Source organism: Crocuta crocuta, unplaced genomic scaffold (genome assembly GCF_008692635.1).
Source record: "Crocuta crocuta isolate KB4526 unplaced genomic scaffold, BGI_CrCroc_1.0 scaffold16, whole genome shotgun sequence".
In the NCBI taxonomy this organism is placed as follows: Eukaryota; Metazoa; Chordata; class Mammalia; order Carnivora; family Hyaenidae; genus Crocuta; species Crocuta crocuta.
Window position 1 is genome coordinate 6,633,905 of NW_027531893.1, and position 16,064 is coordinate 6,649,968.

The window sequence follows — 16,064 nt, forward strand, 5'->3', positions numbered from 1 at the left end:
ACACGGCCGTCAATCTCCCTCTCTCTCGGTGTCTGACCCTGACTGCCAATCCCTGATCCCTCCCACAGTCGTTGTGATTGGCTCAGGGATGGGCACATGACCTGGGCTGTCAATCACACTCCGTGGCTCTGTGACACAGGCCAGCCAGGCCCCAATCCCTCCCACAGCTATTATGATTGGCTCAGGGCTGGGCACGTGACCCCGGGCAGGACCAATCGTTACCCCCTGACGTTAATCCGAGAGATGGGCGCTTTCTGCCTCACAGCTCCTGGCAGCCATCTTGCTTACCATGGGGAGGTTCCCCTTGTGAGGAATGATGTGTGGCCGAGACGAGCCCGTTTGAGAAATGCAGGGTCAGAGCGACAAAGTCCTCACAACGCATTGGAGTCCCAGGGATGACACAGATGCCGATCTATGTACATTTCCTTTGGCCCGTTTGATGTGAGTTTGTGTCACAACCGCGACCATCTTGAATGAAACGGCGTCCACGTGCATTTGCTTTTTTTGTGAGTGTGCGCATGCGTGTGTGCATATAAAACACATCTGCACCTGAGCCACCTTAAGGGTGGTGATCAAGTCCATTTGTCTAAATATCAGAACCTGTAGGGGCGCCTGGGTGGTTTAGTCGGTTCGCTTAGGTCATGATCTCGTGGTTCGTGGGTTCGAGCCCCGCGTCGGGCTCTGTGCTGACTGCCAGCTCGGAGCCTGGAGCCTGTTTCAGTCTGTGACTCCCTCTCTCTCTGACCCTCCCCTGCTCACGCTGTCTCTTTCTCTCTCTCTCTCCTAGAAATAAATAAAACATTAAAAAATTAAAAAAAAAAATAACTATCAGAACCTGTAATGGAACTAGATTAGGAAGCGGGGTGAACAGTAGTGGAAAGAGACGTTTAAAGCAGATTCTGAAATCCCTGAAGAAGGCAGTTTAACCTGGAAACGCTGACATAAGGTAAACCACAGAAGCACAAACGGCCCCACTATAATTAGTTTACCTTTCAGTTTTATCCGAATTCAACTCCTGAGGACTCTGGCTGAGCATTCCAAGAGGCACAGAGCCTCGGTCACCGGTGTCATGGCCACGAGTCTCCGCAGAAGTGCTGTTGACTCAGCTCACTGCACGCTGCGGCCTGGAGGCTTGCTAACAGCGGTGTGCACTTCCCTCGTGAGCCCCAGACCCCAGATCCCCGTCCTGGGGAGACCAGTCAGCAGGCTGTTTAATGAAGGCAGAGCACAGGGCTGGTGGGGCATCTGTAAGTGGAGCGAGGGGGAAGATCTGCGTGCAAAGCAAGCCTGAATACAGTACGCGGCTGCTGTTTAATTACATCCAGCCCCGGAGTCCTTTGCTGGTGGAAAGGCACCAAAGTCGTATGCACATGCACGCGCATGCACGCACAGCGCGCACAAAGGATGAAAAGAAAAAAGAAAATCCATGCCAGGCATTCACAATGCAGCTCCTGATTGATTAGCCGGCAACCTCCAAAGTCAGCGATGCCAGCAATCCAAGTCTCTGCAAGCTGCAGGCTTCTCTTTCAGGAAAAAGAAAAAGGAAAAGAAAGACGGATACAAGCTCTCTTCTTTCTTAGAAATAGCTGCGAAATAAAATCATAAGAAGATAAGAAAATGTGCTGGTCATACATGACAGGGAAGGGGAACTGAAAAAAAGAGGGACAGTGTATCGCCATGCGGTCCATGCAAATGGCACCCAGTAGAGTTGTGAAGTGCACAACATCCTTAATTGGGTGTGGAGGATCTGGACAAGAGGAGAAAAGTCAACATTTTCTGCCTGCCCAGTGCCCAGTTGCTTCCAATGCCATTTCCAATGTCCTTATCTTCATACGTGTTTCTAAAAATTCCTAATTGCCCGTTTCCTTACCTGTAACAGAGGGTGTTGGGCCAGAAGCTCTCAAAAGAATCGCCAACTCTAGGAATTTATTAGTTATATCTTTGAGATGGAAAAGATCTATGAAGTACGGCTGGTCCAGTCCCATATATTTCAAACTCATGAGATTAGTATAGTTTATTGATTAAGGATGTAGAGTTTGGAGGTAGAATGAACTGAGACGGAGTCCCATCTTTTCTAATTCCCTATGTGATTAAATAAATCCTCCCCCTCCCCAACAAAATCTCTACTTTCTTATCTGTAAGAGGGGATGAAAACATAATCCCAGATCATAGAGCTTTCATGAGCATTCAATAAAATAAAGCATGTAAACTATGAGCTCATGCTGGCCTGTGGTTAGCATCTAATCGATGTGGCTCTTGTTACCATTAATACAATTATGCTCATGCTTCATTTGAAGTGATATGGGTCCCCTAGCTGGTAAGAAGATGGGGGAGTATCCCTTTTAGTACTATTTACACTCGTCATTGACCCACGAAATGACCACAAAGAGGGCAGATAAAATTTCCTCCAGGGAAGAAGGAAAGTGGTATGGCCCCCATCCTCACCCCAACCCCACCCCTACAGCTCCACCATACTAGCCATGGGATCTAAAGGAATAAATTACTGCATTCATAGCTGCATTTTCGGCATCCTGAGAAGTCCCTGAGTCCTCTAAAACTTCCCATCTAATGAAGAGACCTGAAATGTCTACCACTAAGGGTTTCGTCCCTTAGATGAAGACTAATCTCCATTAAAAGCCAAATATCCGTGGGAGAAGAGTTACTGCAAATGAAAAATAACCTAAAAGCAGCTTTGACTGAAGGAGGAAAACTGAAATACTAGAAAAGGCAAATAAGCAACGCATCCACAATAGGTGGTAATAAGGGACAGGAACTCTGCTTTTGCCCAGTTTCCCCTTTGCCAAGGGATGATGTGAGTCTGCAGAGGATACACACTAGTATTCATGTCTTCTGGCCCTGAGCTTAAGTTCAGTGAACTTTCAGAAAATTCAAAGAAACCTAAGTCTATCCCCCTGAATAAATAGGGTCCCAGAAGGAGTTAAAACCTGTCTCAGGTCACACAGCAAGTTGGATAGAGGCACTCACGCTCCCAAATGTTTGACCCCATGTTCTTGGCATGAAATCATGAATCTCCTCACATCGTCCTTCTCGTAAAGGAGAGTCAAGGTACAAGAGAAATGAGTCCAAGTCTTACAGTGCTGGCAGAGAGTAAGGACTCCAGAGCTATGCCCAAGGGCCCCCGACCACCACCATCCTTCCCCCCAAAGACCGGCGCCAAAAACAAAGGCAATACTTCCACTGATGAATCCCAAGATGTAGGCATGGAGTTTTAAGATCCAAGTCCTGATGGTTGTGTGACCTTGGCCGAGTTACAAAACTTCAACTGACAAACTACAGTATGGTCCTCCCCATTTTAAAGAGTGACTGGAAGATTAATGGGAGGAAACACGAGGAATATTCTGTCAGCTTCTAGGAGGTGCTGGGTCAATGTTTCTGTTTTGTTTTGTTTTTCTGTTTCTGAAATCTCCTTGACCTTATATTTAGGGTAAGCCCACTTTCAAGTACCTTCCCCCACCCCCAACTTCCTACCCCTCTTCAGTTTTCCCAGATATCCAGCACTCCACAGTTCTGATCGAGGAGCCTCACATCTATGTGTATTTGACAAATGAATCTATTTATTTTCATTTCTATTCTGCACGATGCGTGTCAGTCTGCAATATCTTCACAATCCTATCTTGTGAAGAATACCTGAAGGTACCTTTCTGATTGACTTCCTCCATCTATATGCAGATTTGTGCTAAGCCAGTAAATAATTTGTAACAATTTGCATTGAGTTTATGGTTTCTCTAATCCAACCCTGATCATTTGTAAATTGTTTCCATTCATGTGCAGATCAACTGTAATAAGACTGCTAATAAAAGAGTGGTTAATAAAATTTATAATGGAAAGACAAAGCATAATTTAGAGGCGGGTATTTTTGACACAAGGGCTTTTCCGGGCTGTAGGCAAAAGCAGATTAATAAAATTCTATTTGTTTTTCTTTTACATTCTAAAGAATACTTCACGGTGAAATGTGGTCTTGAATCCATTTTCTGCCTCCTGGCCTTGGCTGATGTTCGTGAATGATAGGGTTTTCCCCTGTCTTGAGAAACTTCTCCAGTAAAGACAGCCTCTCAGGAACTCAAGGCTGGTGGTTGGGAAGGAGACTAGGGGTTGGTATGCATTCGCCAGTTCATTCATTCAAGAACCACTGTATGACGGCCTGTTTTGTTCCAGATACCATGGCAGGTCACGGACATACCAACATTGAGGGTAACAGGGCTACTTCCCTCCACGAGCTGACAAACTGCTGACCATCGAGACTCTTTATGTGCCCAGAAAAGCACCTAGTACATGGTATGTGATTAATAAATGTTTCTGAAACAAATGAGTCTGCTATCAAACCTTGCTGCAGTCACCCACCACTCTGGAACTCCAGGACTGGAAACAAAGTCTACTTAGCTGAAAGAATCACAAAATCGTTAACTAATCTCCTGCCGTGTGTCATATCATAGGACTCCTCAGGTAAGTCCCAGACCAAATATGACTACACAAGACAGGTTTTCATAAAGATTCATGAATTCTCCTAGTTGGTAAGTACGTGAATGGCCATTCTTCTTTAGGTCTGTTTAGGGAGACGGAGTCTGGGAGTATCATCCTCACAGAGATTCTTCCAAATGAACGGAGGCTTTATGAGAGAGGACTGAGGTCCCTGTCTGCACAAAGGCTCATCTGTCAGACTTTAAACCTGAGTCTTATTATTTGGTCCCGTGTTACCATTGTGTCCAGACCCCTAACTTCATATTCCCCACCCCAGGAAAAAGAGTACTTCTTGTGTCTGTTCCTGTTACCCTTGATTTCTGCTCTTACAGAACCAGCTCATTCTTCCTTTTAAATTACCCTGTATCGGGGCGCCTGGGTGGCTCAGTGGGTTAAGCGCTAGACGTTGGCTCAGGTCATGGCCTCACGGTTTGTGGGTTCAAACCCCACGATGGGCTCTGTGCTGAGAGCTCAGAGCCTGGAGCTGCTTCAGATTCTGTGTACCCCTCGCCCTGCCCCTCCCCTGCTCACTCTCTCTCTCTCTCTCTTTTTCTCTCTCTCTCTCTAAAAAATAAACATTTAAAAAATGTTTTTAAGAATCACACTGTACTGAGTCCCCAAAAGGAAGAGTGGAATTCCCCCACAGAGGAGAAGTCAGAGGGCATATTCTTGGAACAGAAAGCCCATCGCCACCATGGGCCTGACACGTCAAGTTTTTCATGGGACCACAGCATGACCAAATGCGGTCCCGGGTGGCGGCTGCCAAAGTCCTGTTGTAGGAAGATGACCTCAATTTCCCGTTCTGTCAGTCAGGCCATCTTTCCAGGCCCCATGTCTAATTCAGAAGCCTTCTGTACACTTCAAATTCACCCCGTTTTGCCCCTGAGGCTCAGAGACTTGAGCCAATAGCTTCCACAGCTGCCTTTCTCTTTCAGTGCTTTTTATAGAATAAGGAGTGATTGAGAGGAGGAATAGCAGATCAGAAGGAGACAGTGAAATGTCATCAGCATTACATAATTTGTACTATCACTTGTCAACACTGATCCCCTTACCACTATCCCTTTGACAGATGGACGAGGCAGGATTGTGGAATACTAAGAAGTAAAAGATGGGATAAAAAGACAACCATGTTTGATTACCCTCTGCAGTCGAAGGATTTCAAAGTCATGACACTGGTTATTACTACGGTCTTTGGAGAGATGAACAGAAACTTAATCTATCTAATAAAATTGCCTCGAGAGATAAACTTAATCTAAACTTTCTTTCAGCTATCTCGCAGTATAATCTAATGGATTTTTCTTGCTCTCCATTGCAGCACAAGACAGCTGGGTAGAAGATAGACCCACCACGTTAATTAATCCACTTCACTCTTGTCAAATGGACATGGCGTGCAAAACAGAAGCTGGTGCTTCTGAATGTATTGGAGTCCCATATTTAGTAGAACCCGTCTGATGGGACCATCACAGCCCTTCAGGCTGGGGAGGTTACGAGAATGCCAATGGGTATGATTGCAGAACTTTGAGAAGAGTATGATGGGGTCATAAGGGTTAAAGGGCGGATCCAGAGATAGCCAAATGCCTGCTTTTAAGACTTTCTGAGCTATCATTATAGGAAAAAGCATGGGAGTGAGGAGAGAGAAGTGGTCACCATATGCCAGGGCTGTGCTGGACCCCGGAGAAACAAAGGTATGTGACAGAGAGCCTGCCCTCACACAGATGATAGTCCAGCCCAGAGATTGTCAATTTAAAAAGCACATTTCCTGGTATGTATATACGCTGGTTGACTTCTGGTGGGAAGAAGAAGGGCCTTGGGGAATAGTGTTGTGCTGGGTCCGTCACCTGCCTCCTGACCTTTGCCAGGAAGAGCTTGGTCATCCTAAGCTCTCTAAGCTGTGCCAGACGCTGTCTTCCCTTTCTTGGGTATCGGGCCAGAGATCAAACCAACCAGCGTGCACTTGGACCAAGGGTGTGACCTTAGAGTACTAACCAGTCTCAGAAGTTACGTGGCAGGGCCTCTGCCCTCCAGTGAGGGTGTTTCCACAGCCTGTCTTCCAGAGATCCTTCACCCCGCCACCACCAACTGCTTTCTGACCCCCTCTCTAGCATCTACTTATAATTTCTTTCTTTCTAGTGAATGCCTTTGTATGTGGGATAAGGAAATTGATATTGATACATACTTAATATAACCCAGATCCTTACTGGGTGATTTGGGTAATTATGAAGACATGGTCTTTTTTTAGCGGAAGGAACAGAGATTCATTTTACGGAGAGAGTTGCCTTCACTGGCATTATTTGATAAGCCTGCTACAGGTGAGATGCAAGCGTCTACTTTCCAATACCAAGTCTAATAAGGAAGGAAGGAGACACTGTGTCCATAGTGGAAGGAAAGTTTCCCTGCTCCTGGAGCAGATGGAAAGCAGAACGGATCACTCCACAGGAAAGGGCTCCAGAAGACGGCATCTCCTGATGACCTCACAAAGGAGGGGCCTTGGGACAGAGAGAACTCTCAAACGTTGTGTGCTATGATGTGTGCAACTTCAGCACCCCCTCTGGCTTCCGTGTATAATATTCAGAAAAGGTGGCGTTACTCTCTAACACATCATCAAGGAGATTCCGGGGGGGGGGGGATTGCGATGAGACGCTGGGGCGTCCATCCTATTTGTGAGTCTGTAGGACAGAACCCCAAGGCTTCCTCAACACCCCCCTAAATTAGCGAACATTTATTCACCCACTCCTCCCCCAAATCCTGTAAGATAGATATTTTCCTTCCATCTTACAGCTAAGAAAACCATTAATTTATGTATTCATTCGATGTTTATTCCAGAAATCTTTACTTAGTGGCTTCCCGTACTAGGGAATATTCTAGGCCCTGGAGTTATATCAGTGAACAAGCCAAGCTTTTCTTCTTCTTCTTCTTTTTCTTGCTTGCTATTTATTTATTTATTTACTTACTTACTTATTTATTTTTGCCCTCCTTTAACTTATAGTCTAGTGAAGGAGATAAAATAAATCAGAGAATCACCCTCTTAAAAATTAGCTAGTTCATTTCAATTCATTCCCTACAATTGTGACAAGCCTTAAGAAGGAAACACACAGCAAGCTGTGGGGACCCAGACAAGCCTGCAGAAGTCATGAAAAGTTTTCACGAAGGAGCAATGTGTAGTTTGAGGCCTCAGTACAGAGTGGGAGTTAGCCAGATAAAGAGGAGGTTGAAAGTGTACCTAGCAGAGGGAACAGCACATGCAAAGTCCCTGAGGCAGGACGGGAAGAAGCTCGAGACATCAAAAGCCAGTTTGGTCGATGCTGTGTGTGAAAGACAAAATCATCCAAGAGGAAACTGGAGCAGTCCGATCATGGCAAGTCCTACAAGTCACAGGAGAGATTGTGAACTTTACACAAGTGTCACAGGAAGTCACGAAAAGGTTTGAGTGGGATCCCAACATGCCCACAGTTACCAAGCTTAGAGAAGTCCAACACCGCTGTAGAGGTCACCTAGTGAGTGAGGCTCAGAGCTGAGCTTACATCTTGACCCACCTGACTTTGAGATACATGCTCAGGGCAGTCTGTGATATTGCACAACCATTCTCTGAAGCAGCCCCATTCTCCGAGTTGGGATAGTTGAAGCGGCACATCCCTCGTTCCCTCCACACACGCACACGTGCGTACACACGCCCTTGCGATACAGGAAACAAGGCCCAAGAATTGGTCCCAATAATGGAGGTTGACAGAGGAAAGAAAGCTCACAAAATACGGTGGCGACAGGAGACAACTTCCTGGAAGAGGGAGGATGTCAATCAAGCCTTGAAGGACAGGTGGATTTCTGAAAGGTGGAGAAGAAATTGCGGACAGAAGAAAGGACATGGTAGCAAAGTATCCAGGAGCACAAGCAATTAACAGGTGAGTTAGGCAGTGATAAAGGACTGGGGAGCAGGACTTTAATTCACGGTCACATGTGAAATCATAACAATAAGTTACCATTTATGAATGAGCCAAGCAGTCCCCAGGAGACAGAGGTCTTCCATTCTTATGCACCCCTGCAGCATAGGTTTCCACACCTCGGCTTTACAGGTGACACTAAGATGGGAGGCAATTTGGTCAAAATGTTGAGGTTGGATTTTTATCAGGTGTGTCGAATTCCTTGCATCATGCTACACTGTGTCCTTGAAAATGCAGTTTTAGTTGTCTATGATCGACGTATGAATGATCTCCAAACTTAGGGGCCTTCCACAACAACTGTATTATCTCACCGTTTCTGTGGGCCAGGAACCCAGCTATGGCTTTGCTGGGGCCTCTTCCTCAGGCTCTCTCTTGCAGGCTATGGTCAGGGTGCACCTATCAGGACGTCAGTTCATCTCAAGGTTCGACTGGGGAAAGACCTGCTCCCAGGCCAGAATTCATTCAGCCCCTCAGTAGCTTTTCATGCCCAGTTCTCTGCTAAGTGGGCATCTCCAACATGGTGACTTATGTCTACAATGCATGCATGGCGAGAAGGCAAGAAAAAAAATATTGGGGCACCCAGATGCCTCAGTCAGCTGAGCATCTGACTTCGGCTCAGGTCATGATCTCACAGCCGGTGATTTCAAGCCCCAAGTCAGGCTCTGTGCTCACAGCTCGGAGCCTGGAACCTGCTTCAGATTCTGTGTCTCGCTCTCTTTCTGCCCCGCCCCCACTCATGCTCTGCCTCTCTCTGTCTCTGTTTTTCTCTCTCTCAAAAATAAACATTAAAAAAGTTCTTTAAAAAAGAAGAAGAAAAAAATATCAGCAAAAAGGAAGTCACAATCTTTTGTAACCAAATCACAGAAATGACACCCCATCACGTTTTCTGTATTTTACTCACTAGAAGGTCCAGGCCACAATCAAGGGGTGAATTACCACGTGACAGGGATCACCGAGGCCATCTCTGAAAGCTACCCATCATAAATACAAGAAGGAACTCATCCGGCTCCATGGTTTTTTTTAATTTCTTTTTTAATGTTTATTTATTTTTGAGAGAGAGAGAGACAGAACACAGGTAGGGGAGGCACAGAGAGAGAAGGAGACACAGAATCCGAAGCCGGCTCCAGGCTCCAAGCTGTCAGCACAGAGCCCAACGCGGGACTCGAACCCACAAACTGAGATAATGAGCTGAGCAGAAGTCGGATGCTTAACTGACTGAGCCACCCAGGCGCCCACCAGCTCCATGTTTTGATCAAAGTTGTGCACACTCTTGAATCCAGATTCTTCATCTGCACAGTGGAGATGAAATGGTATTATATCACCCAACACAGCGCTGGCTCCATGATAAGACTTCAAGAAGCAGTCACTACTTATGAAGGGGGCTCAGGTAAGCCCCTTTTAGCTTCACCAAGCCCTGACTTTCTTGGTCTTTCCTGACAGATGATGATCTTATGAACACCTGTCTTAGACCACTGGCAAATATTTCCTGATCCTTCGAGTAGCATTTCCTCAGCCCCTTTCCAAAAGCGATGCCTTTCTTATTGAGATAAACTCATGAGGTGACTAGAGAATGTTCATCTTTAAATAAAACATCCCTAAGCAGATGAAGGTAAATCCTTTAGACAAATGTTTCTGCTAGTGTTAATAGAGCTCTGAATCATCTCGGCATCCTGAGTCAACACAAAACACGACACCTTTCTCTAAGTTTTGCCAAGGAAAAAAAATCCAAGTTGGTTTTTACCTACCCTTTCAAAATCTCCAGTTTCACCCACCACCTAACCAGTTAGCTCCCTTTCAAATGCCCACTTCCTAACATTCTTCTACCTTGACATACTTAAGGGAGCGCGCTTTGGGCCTCGCGAAGATGAAAACAGTTGTTAAAGGCACGCTCCCTTTTTCCTTGGAAAGCAGGTAGCCGGCTGGGCAGCCGAATTCGCCAGGCTCCCACGACCTGGTTTTCTCAAGGACCTGGCAGAGAAGTCAGTTTGGCAATAGGGAAGACGTGGTTTCCAGGCAGGAGGGCAACTTGGGTTCAACGTGCCCAGGACCACAGGGCAGGGCGTTCACGAAGGACGGCAATGCCAAAGGAAAATGACCACTCAGGACAGCCACGCTCGACAAAAAGACCCATGAGCACGGGGCTTGCGGATCCATTTACGTATTGAATTGTGTATTTTTCCCCCTTAAAAAAAAAATATTTCTCATCAGTGTTATCAGCATGGCCTCAAAATGACTTTCCCATTATTGCTTATAAACAAACCTTTATCACAGATAGCTTGCCTGCTGAATTAAGACACTGCGTTAAGCAGTATATTGCTTCTGTCTGGCAGATCAGCTGTTTGTAGGAAGATAATAATACCAAAACCAACCACAACAATCAGCTACTGTAAATTAACTTAACTGTGTGAAATAATGCCTCCCCTATCAGATTAGCTTTCTGAATGACTTTATCCTTAAATTAAAGCTTGCTGGGGCTGAAGAGTAAATCATTTAAATGGTGCTGGGTTTTTCAGGTAATGTCTTCATATATTACTGTAATTTCAACCCACCAAAGCATGCAGATGGCTTTGGTCTCTAGCTACTTGTCTCCAAAAAAACCTCTCCCGCACTGCCATTTTGTAATTACAGTGCGGCTCAGTGCCTGCCACTCCTAGATTTCCCAGGGTGCACCAGCAGCCAAGGCAATGTATCTTAAAATTATTATTCTTGTGTGGCCCTCGTAACATAAATGTAAATCTTTTATGCTAACGCTGTCAGAGGGTTAGCTCTGGGGCTCCAAGGTGTGCTGATGGAGAAATCACCCGCCATCCATCAACCGCGGACCATTTGGGATCTGGCAAATAACTTGCTTTGGGGGGAGGGGAGAAGATTCTAAGCTGAATATTACTTTGTTGTCTGCATGGTATCAAACAAGTCACTATGATTTTTTTTTTTTTGTTTTAGAACGGGAGGGCATCCTACAAAGCCATCTGGAGGGGGGTGTCTCACAGCTTAGCAGCTTTCTCCAGGGAGGGTAGGAAAGTTTGCCACAAATATAGGTCACTCTATTACTGCAGTGATGTCTTCTTCAGATTACATTCCAGAGGGAAGAGGTTGAAGCAGTATCTTGAAGAAGCTTCCTGGAAATTAACCTTTCTCTTTGTCTTGGGGAAGACAGTGTTGAGACAGTGTCTTCTCCAATGAAAGAACTTCACAGGTGTCTGGTCTTCTATTTGTTTTTAAATGTTTATTTCTTTATTTAGAGAGAGAGAGAGACAGTGAGGGGGGATAGAGAGAGAGGGAGGGAGACAGAACTCCAACCAGGCTCCACACTGTCAGCTGAGGAGCCCAACGTGGGGCTCGAACCCACAAACCATGAGATCATGACCTGAGCTGAAGCCAAGAGTCAGACGCTTAACCAACTGAGCCACCCAGGCATCTGAGTCCTCATCCCTACCCCGTCCCCTCCATAGCTCCGTTCAAGACGCTGAGGGGAGAGACGATTCTGCCAGGCTGAGCATGGGAACAAGGAGAAATCAGGCAAGTAGGAGACACACCCCAGAGACAGGAGCTCAAGCACGGGACTGGGTACTAATCCAGAGGGTCTGCAGAAGCAACCGGAAACACGCACTTGGGAGATGAGATGTTTTGAAAAGCAGAAGGAAAGGGGGGAAAGGCAGATCTTCAGACCTCAATGAAAGAGAATATTAAGAATAATGTAGTAGTAGTGGTAATAATAACAATAGAGTAAGAATAGCTATAATAACGAGTGATACTAACAATTATAGTAACAATAATCATACTTACATAGCAATTATTATGGGCCAGGCATTGCTCCAAGAGGTCTCTCCGCTGTCTATTCTACCTTTACCAGTCAGCCTTTGGGGCTTTTCTTTGCCAACTGACAGGAATGATAGGTGAGTAACTCCCTGTGGCGTAGGGACAGGCCCATTTCTTGAGAAGCATGGACATCAGGCGCTGGGGGCTGAGCCTCCCCCTCTATCTGGCACGTGGGGGGTCGGACTGAGTCAGAGGGTGCTGGTAAACGTGTCCCTGGCTGACCTGGTGGGCCATGGCTGCAGTGAAATTGCATCAACCCGTGAGTTCTTTACTTAAGAAATTTTTCCCCAATTCCCAAGTTCATTGGTAAGAGTAAAACTAATGGTTCGGCAGTAAAGTTGCTTTATTTGTGCCAGGCGCCCCAAAGCACGTGACAGTAAGCATCTCACTTACTCCCCACGACAACCCTATTGGAGAGCCCATTATTATCTTTGTTTTACAAATAAGAAACCTGTAGCCCAAAGAGTTTAAATGACTTGTCCAGAGAGGACGACCTGAAGCCAGGATTTGAGTCCTGGAAGTTTGACTGCTCCCCATTACTCTGTATCATCTTGGCTGTGATGTAAACTGATATGCCATTTACATAGTGAGGAGGGGTACTAAAATATATACAGTGCCTCTTAATGCCAAGTCTTATTTTAAACTATACCCATTATTTTATTTTTTTATTTTTTAATGTTCGTTTATTTTTGAGAGAGACAGAGTGCAAGCAGAGGAGGGGCAGAGAGAGAGAGAGAGGGAGACACAGAATCCAAGTCAGGCTCCAGGCTCTGAGCTGTCAGCACAGAGCCCGATATGGGGCTCGAAATCACAAACCATGATATCATGACCTGAGCCAAAGTCGGACTTAATCAGCTGAGCCACCCAGGCGCCCCATAACCTATATCCATTATTTTAATTCAACTACATAGACTCTATAAGGAAATGGTAAGCATCTATATTGAACTATGCTTGGGGGCACCTGCCCACCATTGCCCACTTGCCTAAGGGTCTGCGCCCCCCACAGCCTCTGATATTCCCATGATGCATTTGTGTGGGTCAGCATTGTCTAGGTCATGCTGCAGTAACAAAACAACCTTGAATCTCAATGACTTTTGACAACAAATGTTCATTTCTCAACCACGTTACCAGTAGGTTGAGGGCCAGCTGTGGCTCTCCTTCCTAAAGGAGCAAACCTGTCCAGGACATCGTCGCATTCATGACGGAGGGGAAAGAGTGATGTCTCACGCCTCTCAGAACCTCTCAGGAGTCCTTCATGTTACTTCATTCACATATCACTACCAAAGCAAGTCGCATGAACAAGCTGATGTCCATGGGGTGAAAAGAAGCCCCACAGACACCAGTACAAAGAGCTTATAGCACATGGATGGGGAACCTACCCTTGACCTCCCCAGCTCACATGAGCTGCCGCCCACTGCTGGCCAGACTATGGGTAAGTATGCAATGCAGAGAAAGCTACTCTCAGCTGAGGCCAAGGAGACTCATCTCCTGGGAGTATGGGATCAAGACAACCAAAGCTGGAACTTGAAGGACGAAGGTGGGGAGAGTTGAGTAATCAAATGCACCAGCTAATGAGTAAACAGAGGACACTGCCCTTCAGGACAGGAAGAGTAAGATAGACCCATGGAAAGAAAGGGAAGCAGGAGAGATCCCGAAGTCTTGGGAGAGAGAGAAGACCTCTTTGCTATTGGCCTTTCAATGTGATCTTCAAGTTCTTACTGGGTCAGGGAGCCTGGATGGCTCAGTTGGTTAAGTGCAGACTTCGACTCAGGTCATGATTTTGTGGTTTGTGAGTTCGAGCCCAGCATCAGGCTCTCAGCTATCAGCACAGGGCCCATTCCAGAACCTCCATCTCCCTCTCTCTCTGCCCCTACTTGGGTTGCACTCTCTCTCTCTCAAAAATAAATGAACATAAAAAAATTTCCTTACAGGGTCATTAGAGCCAATTTAAGCTTCTATTGTTTACAGACACAGCTAAAGTCTCAGGTTAAGTCACTGCCTTATAGCAACACAGCTATTAAGTAGAGAGTCAGATTTCAGATATGCATCTCTGGAAATGCCTTATTTTTTCCACTTATTATGAAATCCTCTTACCGCCCCACCTAAAACATAGTGAATAATAAAATAAATATCCATGCACCTGTGACCCAGACTGCAGAATAAAATTTTACCAATAGCACTGAAAATTCTGCATACCCCCTGTGAACCCCATTTCTTTTCCTCTCCACTACCTCTCCCACCCAAAAGGTAAATATATTCTTCTGAATTTGGTACTTGCATTTATTGAAATATTTTCAGAAAGCGCATGTGCACCTGCCTGCATATTACAGAAATGGTATCATTCTGTATGTTTTCTTCTAAAGTTCCTTCCAACCCTCTAAATGCTTCTAGAGCATCTTTCTCCAAGACACCGGTACATGAAGGTCTGTCTTCGGATGGGTGCCCTGGGAAAGAGACTCTGAGATGAGCATGCCGGAGGTTTCCTGGAGAGTGCCGGGGCCGAGTCAGCCCCTGCCGGGCAGTGGGAAGCAGAACAAAGAAGAGGGAGGGGCAATGCATCTTCAACAACGATCTCTGGAGACTTCTGAGCCCTCTCGCCTCAGAATTACCCTACACTGAGGCAAGAAGGCCAGTGCTTTCTCCCCGACCTTGCACAACTGATGCATTTGGATGAGCTTGGGTGATGCCACCTTTCCCAGGCCAAAGGAATTTCCAGAACAACTCAGCTGAGCTGTTTCATCCCCAGTGCTCTCGGCAGCATGGAAGATGACAGCCAGGGTCCTGAAAGGGCAGCCAGGCAGGGCCACGCACCGGCTATCACAGTTTCCGGTTCTTTCAGAGTCGGGGTCTGACCCCCCCCCTTCCAAGAGAAGTGGCCGTGTGTCCGTTTTAGATGCACCCGGAGACTTCCACTTGTTAATCCCCCATCTCAGTGATAATGTGCAGGCCAGAGCACAAATGCCTTGTTTAAGATTTTTAGAGTAATAGGCTATTATTTCTAAGAAGAAGAAATCATTCCCGTGGGCCACTGACCTGGAGAGCTTTGCCATTTTTCTCCTTCTTTTTAAAGCTTTTGTGACCGGAGGTATCGGAGCTGCAGCGTTATGTGAGAAACTCCAAGCAAAGAGATTTGAACTTGACTTGAAGTCTTTCTTTAATATTCAATAAAAAGTTGGAGATTTATTGGCCTATGGCAGAGACCAATTTCCTGTTACATGGACCAGAGAGGAGATTAAAAAAAGATTTTCAGAGCAGCGCCCGTATTTCTTAAGAGAGGCAAAGAATGAAGCTCTCCTAATTTTGCGGCTCGTGCTGCCAACACAGCTCCTTTCTCTGGGCCGATCTGAAATTAGAAGGCTGGGATCAAAATCCTGCAGTCTCCCCACAGGGACCATTTCAATTTTCCTCTGAGTAACAGCCCCATAAGGATCGTCTTCACAGCTGTAAGGTCAAGGTTGGAAGTGGCTGAGTGTGGAAAAGATTGAAGGCCGTGCCACAGGCTTTCAGTGAAGTACATTGGCGTGCTCTCTGCAGCCAGAGGGAGGAGGAGTAATTCGAGCAGCCTTTGGAATTTAAAAGCTCTGCTACAAAGATCTGGGACAGGAAATATGGCAGAAATGTACCAACAACAGGCTGGCATGAGTTATCAATTCCCCAAGTGTAGCCGGCTCAGGGTCAGAGTGTCCCAGTTTGAATACCAGCTTTGTGACCTTGGACAAGTTACTTAACCTTTCTGTGCCTCTGATTCTTTGTAAAATATAGACAGTACCTACCTTCCAGGGTAGCGATGTCGGTAAAGTGAGGTAAAACATGGCGGGCTTGGAAACAATG

At 46.0% G+C, this 16,064-nt stretch overlaps 1 long non-coding RNA gene across 1 annotated transcript; it reads left to right on the top strand.

Annotated features, from left to right (window-relative positions):
• Positions 1-266: 266 nt before the first annotated feature.
• On the top strand, positions 267-5,725 carry LOC144239318 (uncharacterized). The gene is made up of 3 exons (XR_013337385.1): positions 267-441; positions 4,177-4,464; positions 5,549-5,725. It is a non-coding gene; the product is annotated as an uncharacterized LOC144239318 (long non-coding RNA).
• The last annotated feature ends 10,339 nt before the right edge of the window (positions 5,726-16,064 follow it).